The sequence below is a fragment of the Pleurodeles waltl genome, chromosome 1_1 (assembly GCF_031143425.1).
Source record: "Pleurodeles waltl isolate 20211129_DDA chromosome 1_1, aPleWal1.hap1.20221129, whole genome shotgun sequence".
Classification (NCBI taxonomy): domain Eukaryota; kingdom Metazoa; phylum Chordata; class Amphibia; order Caudata; family Salamandridae; genus Pleurodeles; species Pleurodeles waltl.
The window spans coordinates 322,938,935-322,953,599 of NC_090436.1; the positions used below are offsets into that span (position 1 = coordinate 322,938,935).

At 43.1% G+C, this 14,665-nt stretch overlaps 1 protein-coding gene across 1 annotated transcript in view; it reads right to left on the reverse strand.

Moving 5' to 3' along the window:
- LOC138284067 (3',5'-cyclic-AMP phosphodiesterase 4D) overlaps positions 1-14,665 on the reverse strand; it is a 1,206,532-nt gene that overhangs the window by 945,171 nt on the left and 246,696 nt on the right. The gene's annotated exons all lie outside the window — the stretch shown is intronic.

The following is a 14,665-nucleotide window of genomic DNA, read 5'->3' on the forward strand; positions in this document are numbered from 1 at the left end:
CTGGGCGCTCCCAGCCAATCCTGATGCTGCTCTGAGCAGTGTCAGGATTGGCCGGAAGGCAGGCTTGGAGCCTGTGTCCTTCTGCAGCAGAGGAGCAGCGGCGCGGAAGCGGAGAAGGTAGGTGTTTTTTTCAATTTAATATATTTAATGTTTATTTTCCCCCACCCCTTCCCCACGCGCTGCCCTGCCTCTGCTATTAATGGGGATTATTTCTGCACCACGAGGTGGCTATCAGGTTTTAAATCATGTAGACCTTTGACTAATTCCCGACGAAACAAACATGCCTGCTGCAAGATGTAACCTGCTAATAAAAGCAATGTCTGGAAGCAATCTGTGTACTTCTGGCGAACACTGATCATGACCATGCCTGTTATGTCATTCCTGCTTATCTGCGGATTATAGATAAAACATAGGTTTCTGAGTGTAAAGCGGAGGTCCCTGCAGCTGTTCATCCATAGGACAGTGCCTATGACACCAGCATTAAGATTTACCACAATTTGAGACTCTTTTTGATAGATAACTAGATAGATAGAAAGGTAGGTAGGTAGATAGACAGACAGACAGACAGACAGACAGACAGACAGACAGACAGATAGATAGATAGATCGATCGATAGATAGATAAATATATAGATAGATGGATAGATAGATAGATAGATAGAATTTGACCTGGTGTAATGCAGATAGATATACACTCTAGTAATTGTAAATAAATCTATATTTTTTATTGTTTCTGCAGTGGCTTTGGGTCTGGTATCAAGCCTCAACAATAAATTCTGTTTAGATGGACAGCACTTTTATTCTATGTCAGAGCTGTCACACGTGTGAATCAGCTCAGTCAGTCGGAAAATCAGTTGTCTATATAAGAGTTCTCTCACAGATGTATACATTAGTTGTCTATGTGAGAGTTATTTCACAAATGAATAAGTCAATTTTCTGTGTGAGTTCTTTCACAAATGTATAAATCGGTTGTCTCTAAGAGTTATTTCACAGATGATTACATCAGTTGTTTGTGAGAGTTTTTCACAGATTATTGATCAGTTATCTATATGAGAGTTCTTTCACAGATGAGTACATCAGGAGTCTGTGAAAGTTCTTAAACAGATGCACGGATCGCATGACTGGCTACAGGAGTGATGGAATACGTTTTTTCACTTGCACTTGAAAAGGTAACTTGCAATTTTAGAACTGCATGTATTCTAATAGGACTACGCGTCCTTTGTTGGAACTCCTATCACCTCCCCTCAGGGTCTGTTTCTGCTCAGCTAGAGCCAGCAGTTGCCATTACAGAGGAAACCAAACGATGGCTTCTGTACAATATTAGCCTCAGCTTCACATTTTCTGGGCCACATCCGTGATGTAATAGCCATGGTGCAAAAACAGAACAGTGAAGGCACTCTCACTGGGAGGCCTAGTGGACATAACTGAGCACTAGAGTGACATTAGAAAGTGAGATTGCTGGGACTTTGACTATGGCACAACCACCAATAGCTGGCGAGTTATATCCATTAAAATACCCTGCTTCACCAACTTCAAGAAGGCTCCCACATCGGCTTCACTGGCAAATGCCTACATCCACGTCTGAGCATTGTAACAGGGTATTTACAAAGTCTGATTTGCATGACTAGGTCCAGAATTGTTTTCAGGTATGTAGTACCGCACTATTCTACTCCCAGTACCACAGGTCTGAAGGAAGTATTGCTTCTATTGAAACATCTGCATGTTTCCAGGGAATTTCATTGCAGTGGCTGCAGAGTACCAAGAGTTATGTAGCAGAGGAAACTGATGTTATCTAGGAGAATACCAGTGGATCACTTACAAGTGATTATTGCTGTTACTGGTCCCTAATGAATATCCATTCTGTGGCTGGAGGGTAATGTCAGGAGACAAGTTTGAGGCTACACTAGGACTGCTCAACAGATTTATCTGACCTCGTATTACCCTTTTCTGCTAAAGTTTTAAGGCTCGCCCAGATGAAGATCTTGAATTCCCTAAAAAATGTTACAAGTCTGCAAGTAAATCATGGAAATGAACCATCAATCTTTTAGGGTTGTTCACATTTTGCATAATTTGCTTCACTGCAATTATGTAAAATTTCCTCAACATTGCACGTAATAACACAAAATGCAAATCTGCCATTTAGTGCTATATTTTAGTATTTTAGTGCAAAATGTGTTCTCATGACAATTTTTGATGCAAAAACACTTTTTGCACTAAAAAAGTGTAAACAAACAAAAGCACAGCAAATAAATCTTGTTTGAAGTAACGTTTTACTGCAAATGGTGTGTGATTATGCTAAGTGGCATAAGGGTGTGATTGATTTTGGCCATAACACAACATTTTTGAAATAACATAAATTACACAAACACAATTTAAAATTCGCCTAGGCCTACATCCTTGACCCAGGCATGATCACTCGTGTGCCTGCCACAAAAGGTGCCAAAGCATCAGTCTACTGTAATTTACAGTCTAACAATGTATTATACATTTCCTATTGTTTTTATTGGGGGGTTGTAATTTCACTGAGCCATTTGTGGTATTTTTTGTGCCTGAAAAAGTCATCCTCCTTTCTGTTTTATATTGCGGGTTTCTGTGTCTCTCGGTTACAGATGGCTAAATTAACTATTAAAAACAGACATTTATATGACCTCTTCTGCTTGAGTTGGATACTACAGCACGCTTTCGTATTTCCTGGCCGTATACCCCTTTGTTAGATATTGGTATTCTTCAAATAAGCATTCGTTTTCAACCGATTAATCGGAAATGAGATTCGGAGAACAGACTTCAGCAGTAGAGTCGTATCTGCCACTGTCTTGGACGCATTCATTGCACCTGGCAGTTACTACACATATGTATTTACGGAACCGTGTCTGTGGATGTAACAAAGTACAGAACTAACCACTGACCTAACCGCAGACTCCAAGTAACAGTAAGTGCACAGGGAATCGGGAAATAAAGGAAAGTACTTAGAACAGTTGAACAATGACAAAATATTCATTACTTCCAATGTCTCCAAAATGAAAGAAACTAAGAAACATCTGAGAAGTTTTCCAAAGCGATCGTCACGCCTGCATGTAGAATTCCATTTTAATGCTCTAACGGTCGGTGCTACAGTTCCATGGAGCATCACCAGTAACATTACCATAGCTACTTCTGATGAGAAGTATTTATGAAAACCGTAGCTACAATGGTGCATGCCTCAAAAGGTCTTGCAGTGATTAACTCCTGTCTGTTCCTGAGTTCCAGCAGTAGGTCAGACACTGGCTGATCCCTAGAACTGAGTAACATGTCTGGAGTACTGCAAGAGTGAGTCACACCTGCTCATCGTCTTTTGCTTTTGAGTTGAACGTTTATCAGTCTTCAGTGTGATTTCATCCCACACCAGGCACAATTCATGAATTCTTAATCTAACAGGACAAACCTCACAAATTCAACAAATTGGGCCAATTTAAAACAAGACTTGGACATCTTACCTACAAACAGATGTGTCCTTGGGCCCCTTCATTTATGCTTACCTTACATTGACTCATTAAACGTCACACAAGTGCAAGAGAGTTTCAACGACGTTGAAGATAAATTAACTTACCTAAAAAGCAAAAAGAAATAGGAGAGATCAGTATTATAGGTAAACATTTCACAATGGTCCCACCATTACCCCCCTCGCCTAAACTTGTAGCATCTGCTGTGAAATAAACCATTTCAATTTGTGAATTGTTCAACATCCATGTACTACTGAAGGGATATCCAGAATGAAAAGCTAATTAATATTGTAAGAACAATTTAAAACCATCTTTAAGCGGTGAAATGTCTTTCTGCTTTCAGACCATAAAGGGTAGAAAATCACAGTCTTTTTCTAGATGTCATAGTTCACTTGGAAGCAACACACAGAAATGCTAGAGTTTTCTAAGTCTGACCCGAAAATTGATGTTAAAAAGAAAAACCTCTTATAGCAACAGTCCACTGGGATTTATGTATTTGGCCATGCAGTCAGAATGTGCTGGACTGCTGGGGGTGAGGAGAATACGAGCTTCACCTTTGGACAATGCTTTCAGGTTGTCTCTTGCTTCCCCTTGTCTTTTTGTGCATTAAAAGGAAAGGGTGTGGATATTTTATGTTTTGTGCAAGAGAATCAAATTTGTTTGAGAAGTTTGCCTTGTATCGTAGTGTATTAAATAGGTATTACTTGGTTTCTAAATGATTATATTAGTGCCTCCTATTTACAATAACGTACATCTACTTTTATGTTTCCAGACCCAAAAAAGCCTCAAAATAATACACAAGTACTTTTAAGATTATTGAGATCTGCTTTTGTTTAAGAACCAGGGGCCCAGTTAACAAATATTTTCTATGTCTAGTCTTGACTTGCTCCTGACAGTTGTGGATTACTTCTCAATTTTCTGGCCTCACTTACAAAACATTTTTTCTGAGAAGGTATGACTTATGTAGACTTACTCAAGCATTTGCCAGAGTAAAATAGTCTCACTCATTGATCTGATTAGTGGGTGTGATTGGTGTACTTTTTATGAAGCATATTAAAAGTGCTATATAACATTTCGTCACAACAAGACGGAGCCACTCAAATACTAGTTTATAATATACCTGCCTGACAACATGTGGGAGACTTTCTGAGGTCTTGTCAAAATACGCTTCGTTGGTCCTTTACTCATTCAATTCACAACCAACCGTTCCAATGAGTCACATAGCGAAGGCTGGGTGGCGGTAATGCTTCTAACAGAAGGATATAGAGAATAGGAATGTGAACTCTAGTACCTCCAGCCGTCATCATAGTGCTTTCAATCACAAGGAGTTCCCTGTTAGAGGCGCTTTTGATTTGTAGGTGCATTACCCAATATCATATTAACAGGTTGGTGTCTTGCTTGGATTTGTGGAGACATAGGGCGTCATTCTAACCTCGGCGGGCGGCAGTCGCCGCCCGCCTGGCGGGAATCGCCAGATGGCCGCTCCGCGGTCGAAAGACCGATGGGGCCATTCTGACTTTCCCGCTGGGCCGGCGGGCGCTAGCCAAAATAGCGCCCGCCGGCCCAGCGGGAAAGCGGCCTGCAACACTGAAGCCGGCTCCGAAAGGAGCCGGCGGTGTTGCAGGTGTGCGACGGCTGCACTGCCCATGCCATTGGCATGGGCAGTGCAGGGGCCCCCAGGGGCCCCAGGACACCCGTTCCCGCCATCCTGTTCCTGGCGGTGAAAACCGCCAGAAACAGGTTGGCGGGAAGGGGGTCGGAATCCCCATGGCGGTGCTGCTTGCAGCGCCGCCATGGAGGATTGGGGCAACCGGGGTTAATCCGGCCGGAAACCACCGGACCCGGTTTTCTGACCGCGTCTTTACCGCCGCGGTCAGAATGGCCCAGGAAGCACCGCCAGCCTGTTGGCGGTGCTTTCCGTGGTCTGCGGCCCTGGCGGTTTTTACTGCCAGGGTCGGAATGAGGCCCATAATGCGTTTCACAGGCTTCAAATAGGAGAATGTCCTGTCCTAGGAACATAACTGATATGGTGATGAGACAGTTATCTAATCTTCATTTGTCGAATGGCCACAACTCTAAAGCCAGAATAAAGTTTATGTTTTTGTGTATGGGGTGTATGTGGGAATTAGAAGGTCATCAAAATGAAGTTCTTAGTTACTGTGCCCCATGCTGTTAGTGCTATTTATGTGGGTGTGCTAATATAAGTATCTGGGGCTCTGCTTCTTTTCAGTTCCTATAACAGATCCACAATAGTACGCCCCATCACTAATCTGTCCATATGTGGCCAATGCTGGTCCATCTATGAGTGACTAGTTAGTAATCACCCAAAGATGTGAGGCTCCATTATGAGTCACAAATCTGGAAAGACCAGACATCCTCTCTAACTTGGGGATCATAACTGTTTATGGGATAAACCCCCTCCCCCTCACCCCCGTATACATTGTGCCTCTATTTCCTTAGCCAGACTAGGATCAGGAGTACTTGAAACAGGTATAATATTTGTTTTTATACCATTAATTCTACCCAGCCAAGAAAGATACATGGGTTGACCATTTGTGACAGTCCTTACATGGAGAGTTTAACAAAAGAGGTAAGAAAGCTTTGTGTAGATCCTCTAGGTTTGGAGTTACCTGAGCTCCCAAATCTGTGAGTGACCTGTTCATTCATCTAAATGGACTTTGTTGTATTAGGGCAGCCACCTTGTTTTAGGGAAGAGTAAGGTTCAAGATTTGAGATATCCCTGATTCCAGCTGCCCCTTTAAAATTGCTAAATGTTCATTGTGTTTTCAGTATGGTAGTTTGTGGCTGTGAGTGGGTGAGAAGCACATTGTCTGTCAACAGTGTGATTTTATGACCCGTCTTCCAAAAAGGGATGGGCCTTATTCCTCTGTCCACTATAATGTGTGTAGCTTGTGGTTCAGTTCTGAAAGCAAAGAGCAATGGGGCTAGAAGGGAATGATATTGACAGTCTACCACTGACCAGGATCCTTGAGATGGTTGTATGACATAATCACGCATGCCGGAACCATGCATGTGTTAACAACGCGGTCGGAACCACAACCGCGCCTTTTCCATGCATGCCTTTATAATGAATTTTGTTGTAAAAGCATGCTTAGTAAAGACATATGTGTAAACTGCATATGTGGTTCTGTCATAAAACCCACCTCTTAACCTAAAGAAGTACCCCAAAATGAGGCCCAAAACTACCCCCAGCCCTAATAAGTAAACTACCTAGACAACCCCCACCTGCCCTGAGACCTAAAACCTTCCCCACCCCAATAACTAAACTACCTCGACCCCCCAACCCGAAGCCCTAAAAAAAACTACCACAACCCCCTACCCCTCAAAATTAAACTACACGAACCCCCACCTGCCCTAAAAATAAAACTACCCCAACCCCCAACTCCTGCCCCTAAAAACTAAACTGCCAAGACACCCCCCACCTGCCCTGGGCCCTAAAACCTTCCCCACCCCAATAACTACCCGACCCCCACCCACCCGAAGCCCTAAAAATAACCTACTCCAACCCCTCACCCCTGCCCCTAAAAACTAAACTACTGCAACACCCCCACCTGCCCTAAGCCCTAAAATCTTCCCCCACCCCTAATAACTAAACTAACTTGACCCCCCCACCCACCCTAAGCCCTGAAAAAGAAACTACCCGACCACCACCTGTCCCTAAAAAGTAAATGACCCCGACACCCCACACTCTTTGAGCTCTAAAACCTTCCCCCACCCCTAATAACTAAACTACCCCGCCACTACCACCCACCTTAAGCCCTAAAAAAAAACTACCCTCACTCCCGACCCCCACCCCAAAAAACTAACCTACTGTTACCCCCCACCCTAAGCACTAAATCCAGCCCCACTTACCTCACTGTGTCCTCTCTTGATCCTTCCTTCTCTCCTCCCGCCCTTCCTTACACCTTCCACACCCCTAAAAAATAAACTACCCCCACCCTAAGCCCTAAAAAATAAACTTCCCAAACCACCCAACCCCCAGGCCTAAAAAAAAAAAAAAAAGCCCAAACAAGCCCATAATCGACCCCACCCATAAAACTACTTCCCACCCCTGCCCCAGCCCCACTTACCTCACTGAGTCCTCTCCTGATCCACTAGACTGCTCCCTGCCTTAACCACTCATATGCTTAGCTTGGCACATGCGTGGTAAGGCACAAAAAAAGGCAGTGGTTGTTCTGGATTGCATTGTTACGTTTGCGTGGTAAACGTTGTTTAGGACGTTTCCCCTTGAGAATGGAGATTGGTACTCAGCCATCACTATGTTGATGTAAGTTGGACCAAACCCGAAACTCTGATGGCTTTTGACCAGAAAGAACCATTCCTCCCTCGCTACAGCTCTTTGTGCCTCTAATGACATCTGAAATTTGGGTATAATTTTCTTCTCTCTTTCGACCAGGTGGAGTATTTTCTTTAGGTTATTATTACATGTGCTTCGTTCTTCATGTGAGTTACTGTCCCCTTTTTTGATATCATGATGAATAGTGTTGTTAAAAGGGGCACTAATGCCCTTGTATGAGTTTATAAAACTTAGCCATAAAGCCCTCTGGGTCTGAGGCCTCGTTCACTTTCAGTATTTTATTTGTTAACTGAACTTCTTCCTTAGTGATAAGGGAGCCTAATGCTTTGCGTTGATCACTGTCCTTGGAAGATCAATTGACACCAGGTAACACATTTAGGCTCATATTTATACTTTATTAGCACCACATTTGGGTCATTTTTGGATGAAAAAGCGGTGCAAACCTACAAAATACTATTGTAATTTGTATGTTTGCGACACTTTTGTGTAAAAAAATGATGCAAATGCGGTGCTAAAAAGTATAAATATGGGCCTTAATGTAAACCTGATGGGGGCTTCCATGTGCATAGGGTTTGATACATTCCTCTCTCAGCACCTTGTCCCATAAAGCTGCTGGATGAAATATCAATCTGCCCCGAGGTCTTTACTTGCTGTCCAAGGCTAAGGCTAATTCTATGGGTACACATTTAGACAAAGTAACCAATTTTTTTTGTGTCTATGATATTTTCCATGAGCATGTTATTCACCAAAATATAATCGATCTTGAGTCATTCCTATGGGAATGGATTAAGATAAACTGGTCAGTTTGATTTGGGTGTTGCCCATGCTCTGAATCCCACAGACCCAAGTCTAGTCTTTATTTGTCACTTTTAATTGTTTAGTGAATGTTCCTGCCGGGTACGTGAATTCACCAAAATGCCCTTTGACCTCCACTTATACTCACAGTAACACTTTACACACACACAAATTCACAGTTAGAGAACTCTCTCACACATAAACACACTCTTATCCGCAAGCATGCGCACAACATACATTTATAAACATGATTCAAAAGGCCAGGGCACTGGTATGAAATAAGATAAGAGTCTGTACAGTTAGGTTCTTGGTCTTCGGAAAATCAATATATAATCCAGAGTTAAAGTTCAGTGTCTTTATTCTTGTGCAAGGTTTTCATACATGTTCATCACATCAGAAAGATTCTATATGTGGTCATCACAACAACATCCAACAGCCAACACGTGTTTCGTCTCCGAGAAATTAATCTCATTGACTTCCTCAGGGCAAAATATAAGTAAGGTGTTAACATGAATAGATGGCTTATCCTAATCAAGTAAAACTCTTCAAGATAATGTATGATCAATAGAGAAAGAATAGTGGGAATCACATGACGGGGCAAAACACTATTATCCCTGAGTCTTCGTGAGGGAGTACTCATAAGTCAGCACGTATGGATCCAAAATCTTTTATGGTGCGATCTATAAACAAAACAGTTCTTTTGGGTAAATTCTTGTGTTGGGGCGCTGTGTCTTGCTCCCCGATAATTAAGCTGGCGTGCATGTAGAGAAAAGGGACATGTAAGCCCTCCGTCTCATCTAGAGGTATAAGGTATAGAAGAGACACAGGGTAAGGTCTCAGGAGTGTGTGTGAAACTCCTCATCATGACACATTGTAGATTTGTGCAGGCCTCCTAACGCCAGGAACGCCCCCCTTACATACATTATGCCTTATGCAGTCATACTGTAGAGCAAGGGGTCGCAAAGTGGCGCAATGCAGGCATTGCACCACTTTGTAAATATGGCTTGGCGAAAAATGCCTCCTTGAGCCACATTAGCATAAAAAAATCTTTGTAAATCAGGCCCTTAGTACCCTGGGTTTCCATCTCCTGACACAACCATGGGCCACTCAGTCCCCATCCTGTGTATCCAACTCCTGACTCAAACACTGACTCCCTGGGTCGCCTGAGGACAGCCTGCTCTGCACTCACGTCTGCCCAACTCGGCCACTGATTCGTAATAGATATTGATACCCTTGGTTCAAACTAGGAGCTAGTGCATTTTGGTTCAGCGACTGGTGGGTGCCAGCGGTAAACCAAGTGGAAATGTCGGTCTAAGTGCCTTGTTAAAATTGCCTCGTTATTTGATGCAGTAATATTGCACATGGTAATTAACAACACTGCACTATTTACCGAGTGTGGTGTTACTGCATCTTTATGAGTTTAACTTCACAGAATGGGGAATAACTCTGTAACAGTGCGCATTTTCCTACGCTCAGTGATGTGAAACTTGGAATGTGCAATATTTTTCCAACACAAATTATTTCTGCTTTGTATCTAGAGAAATACGTGCAGTCGAAAAGCATGGTAATATCGCACCAGTCAGAGTCCTGATGCACGGCAAAGTTGGTTCACATCACAATTACTGTGGGATGCAGCAGGCGGATATCAAGGAACTGCACAAAGTACTAAGGCCCATTTTTATACTTTTTTTGCGCCGCATTTGCGTCATTTTTTTATGCAAAAGCAGCACAAACATACGGGACCAAGTATCAAAGTGTCTCAGTGTAAGGTGCCATTGCTCACAATCAAATACGTGAAAAGAGTAGAAGTCTTTTCATTTATATAAACAAGAAATGTCGTTTTGGGAATCATAGTTAAAAATAAAACAAAACTGTTGAATTGATAGGAAGAGGGACAGGGTACATACATATTTAAACTTCCACCCTTTCTATTACTGTATATTTATCAAAGACGCCAGTAGGTGGGGCTGTAGCACAGGAAATCACAGCGGGAGACTTTAGTACGCAAAGGAAAGAACCCCTTTCGTTTTCCAAAGGACAGGATCTTGCCTGTTACCGCCCTCATAGTAAACCGCCTCGAATTGTAGATATGGGCCGTTGAGTACAAGCACTGAGTGAGGCATCTCCCTGCATCTGGACTGTTATGCCTTTTCTTTAGGGTGGTGCGACCTGAGCGGCCGCCCCGGGTGCTGACTTGGTTTGAGGAGGGGAGGGTTTTGGGGGGGGGCGAGGGCGGGCGGGTTTGCTGACCTCATGGGGGCGCTATGTATGACTAACGAAACTTGCGAATTAAAAGTACCTACTGAAAAGTTCCTTGTGGTCCAGCCTTCGGTAAACAATTAAAATGTCAAAATACCTCTTGTGATTAATGTTCCTGCTAGGGAAAGAGATGGGAGGTTTTTGTAGCAGCACCTTTGACTCACCATAAAGTAGGGCAGAGGGTTTTGATGTGCTTGCTGCAAAGAACAGAACTATATTTTATGTGAATAGCAGAGTGGATTAGTAAAGCCAGCCTTTACAAGCCCTTTAAAACAAATTAATGTATGTGAAAGGGGGGTTATGGAGAAATGAGGGGCACATATGCTGGTTGGTAGTGAGAGAATCCGAGGAGGTGGCCATGGGGTGGGGTTGCCAAAAAAGACTGTTGCATAGGGCGCCACCAGTGCTAAAGTCGGCCCTGCCGTAACGTACAACGGAAAGTGTCGCTCTTAGAGCGCCACCCACTGCTCTTACTGGATAATATAAAGGTGCTTCATTTTACGTCTCGTTGCACCATTCGAGCGCCCGTGCAACTATTAGTAAATCTTCTCCAATATCATTTGAGCTACATGTGAAGGTGCCCGCCAAGGAGCAGACTCAACAACCTTTCAGTGCTGAGAAGCATCCTCAAAGAGAACGGCCGTGTTACTTACTTGGAGGAGTCTCTCACTCCAAGCCAGTGGCTAATAAATAGAATTGCAAAGGCAGATTCCAGTGCAAGCTTCCATACGTTGACAGAACATTATAATGAAGAAATTGTCATTCTATTTAGAAAACTAGAGTTTACAATTTAACATACACATTTCTGTATGTATGCATGTATGTGGTATTTGGATAGTGCAAAGTAGCCAATGGCAGCAAAGCGCAGTACAGGGTCAAAGGCAAGGAAACAGTCAAGAAGTGATTACGAGGCAGCTGGGTTGAGGACTGTACCACATCATGATGTAATGTTCTTTAAAGAGATCCTTCTATAACTATGTTCTGAAATGGAAAATGGTTGCGGTAAACCTGATGGGTACGAGATGCTGTTCGAGATCGTGGGTGCATAGATGGAAAGAGCCAGTTGCCTTGGTTTTTATACCAAGCCAGTAAAAGTCAATGTGGCCCAGTAGCACTTTATTTCAAAGAAGCATACTAATAAACTGAGATTAACATTCTTAATATTTATGGTACAAGGCCAAGGTCAGATGCAAGGTAATTACCGCAGTATAGCTAAACTGCTTGAGAACATAGGGGGTTATTACAACTTTGGAGGATGTGTTAATCCGTCCCAAAAGTGACGGTAAAGTGACGGATATACCACCAGCCGTATTACGAGTCCATTATATACTATGGAACTTGTAATACGGCTGGTGGTATATCCGTCACTTTACCGTCACTTTTGGGACGGATTAACACCTCCTCCAAAGTTGTAATAACCCCCATAATGTTTTATAAAAACAAGCTTACACTCTACAATAATTTCACAAAATAAGACCTGGGCATGATTATCATGATTTTTATCTCACTGTATGGATTTAACCTGGTTGAATACTTATGCTTATAACACCTTCAAGACAATCAAGCACTTCAACAACCTCCAGCTTGGAACACCTATTCCTTAAGTGCAATGTTATCCTTACAGGGGTGGCTGGTACCCTTTGAAAGTGGTGGGGTGATTGAAGTGCCCCACCACTCCCCGCCCCCAAAAAAACACCCCTTCCTCTAAAACGTCAAAGTAAACTACCCTCCCTAAAAAAGCTCAAAGTAAGATACCCCTTCCCTCCACAAGCCCAAATACAAACTTAACAGTAACTATAAGAAAAACGACACCAACATGTATTATACATATCAAATAAAATAAAACAGCACTTACACACGGGATGCACATAATTCTCAGTGTTTTCTTTTCCTTCTCCCATGCATGAAGAGCTCCACTAACCAATCCAAATGCTGCTCTCATGTTGATAACCAGCATGAAAGAAGTGCCTGGACTGGATGGAGCAGGCTGGCTGGACGCTCCTTCAGGCCCTGGAGGTCTGTGCTTGTTCTCCACCCAGCTGTCTTAAGACAGCCGAGTGGAGGCACACACCAACCAGCCAGTGACATGCACACTTTGGAGCGTCCAGTCAACCCTGCTTCTGTCCTCTGCTGCCAATCAGCAGCAGAGGACACCCCTAGCATGTCTCAGGGCTGGCACTTCTGCAGTCCGTACTGCACAGGTAAAAATAAAATGGTAACAAAATCTTTTCATTGTCATGTTATTTTCAGCTGTGTGACTGGTACCCGGCAGTGGGGCTGAAGCAGCACCACCCTTGAGAAGAAACCACGCTGCATCCTTAACCTGTTCTTCAGTGAAGAAACATAGATTATCCAAAAGCACCAAGCCTGCTTCCATCTCAGCCCCACCTCTTCTCATAGTATCCCTGTATGGTAGCATTTCAGAGCCCCATTTCTTGCAGATATCCCAAACATACACATCTCATTGAAAACCTCCTCTTAATAATGTTATTCCTTACCCCCAGCCTGCATTAAACTCTCCCTGGATAAGCTCTCTCAGTCCTACTCCCTAGTGTCAATGCCTCCATCACTCAAGGCACCTTTCCAGTATCTCTTACTAAGCCAGTCTTTCCCATTCCTACATAATCCTACACTATACCCTGTAGACCTTGTCAACTACTGGCATATCATTGGCAAGTTTATCGAAAAAGCAGACAAGATGCAACTCCAACATCACATTATGCCAATCACCTTCTTTTGGCTTCAGATCATACTGCAGCACAGTGACAGCTACCCTACTCATCATAGAAAATGCCATCATGACTATAAATGAAGATGATGCCCTCCTCGTGATATTACTGGACTTCTCAACTGCCTTCATCACCATCAGTCATCCCACACTCATCCACACTCTAAAATCTCAAATTACATTTTCCAGCAATGTCCTTTGTTGGTTCTCCACTTACTTTTCCTTTGACTCCAGTTCATTCATATGAGCTCCTCTGGGTCTTAGGAAACCCCTATCACCTGCTGAGCCCATGAGGGATCCATACTGTCCTTGTGGGGCTCTACTCATTAAAAACAGCAACTAAATTCACTAGTATGCTAAAAATACACAGCTCACCTTGAAAGTTGGCTCTGCTAGACACATTCATCGCCTTAAATACTGCCTGCATCTCATCCAGACAGAGATGTCCAGCACCTACCAGAAGTCCAATCCCACCAAGAAAGAATACCTGTTATCTGCCCAGAAAACTGTCAAGAAATAGTAAAAACCTGACTAAGTGACATGAACCTTGTCAAGCCCCAGCTTTCACCCAATGACAAGTCACCCTGGACAATACATTGCCAAGAAAACAAAGACAGCCTGATATGAGATCTGTCCACCGGGTAACATAGGATCATTTTACGGCACTCTACAGAGACACATTTGCATGGCAAAAGTACCCGTGGCTAGAATGAAAGCAGAAGACCAGTTCTTAAAACAGTTCATACATCTGCCTGTGCAGGTGTATCATAGCCTTACAGGCTGCTGCCAAGAGCTATAACTGTTGTAAAAGGCCCTGATCCTGAGTTATAAAGAGCCTTTAACAACTGGTGTAGCCTGAGACAATGGGGTTATAAGCCTATTAGAACACTGTACCCACTAAGGGTAGAATGTTCTAAATTAAAAAGGGAGACACATGAAGGCAAGCATTGGAACGTTGAAGCTCCAGGCTCAAACAGCCATTATAAGCCCCACGCTACTCCATAGTCATAGATGGAGCTCTCAACACTCCAATGTTCTAATACCTCACATGGGACAGATTTACAGATTGTTGGAATTCACAGTGTCT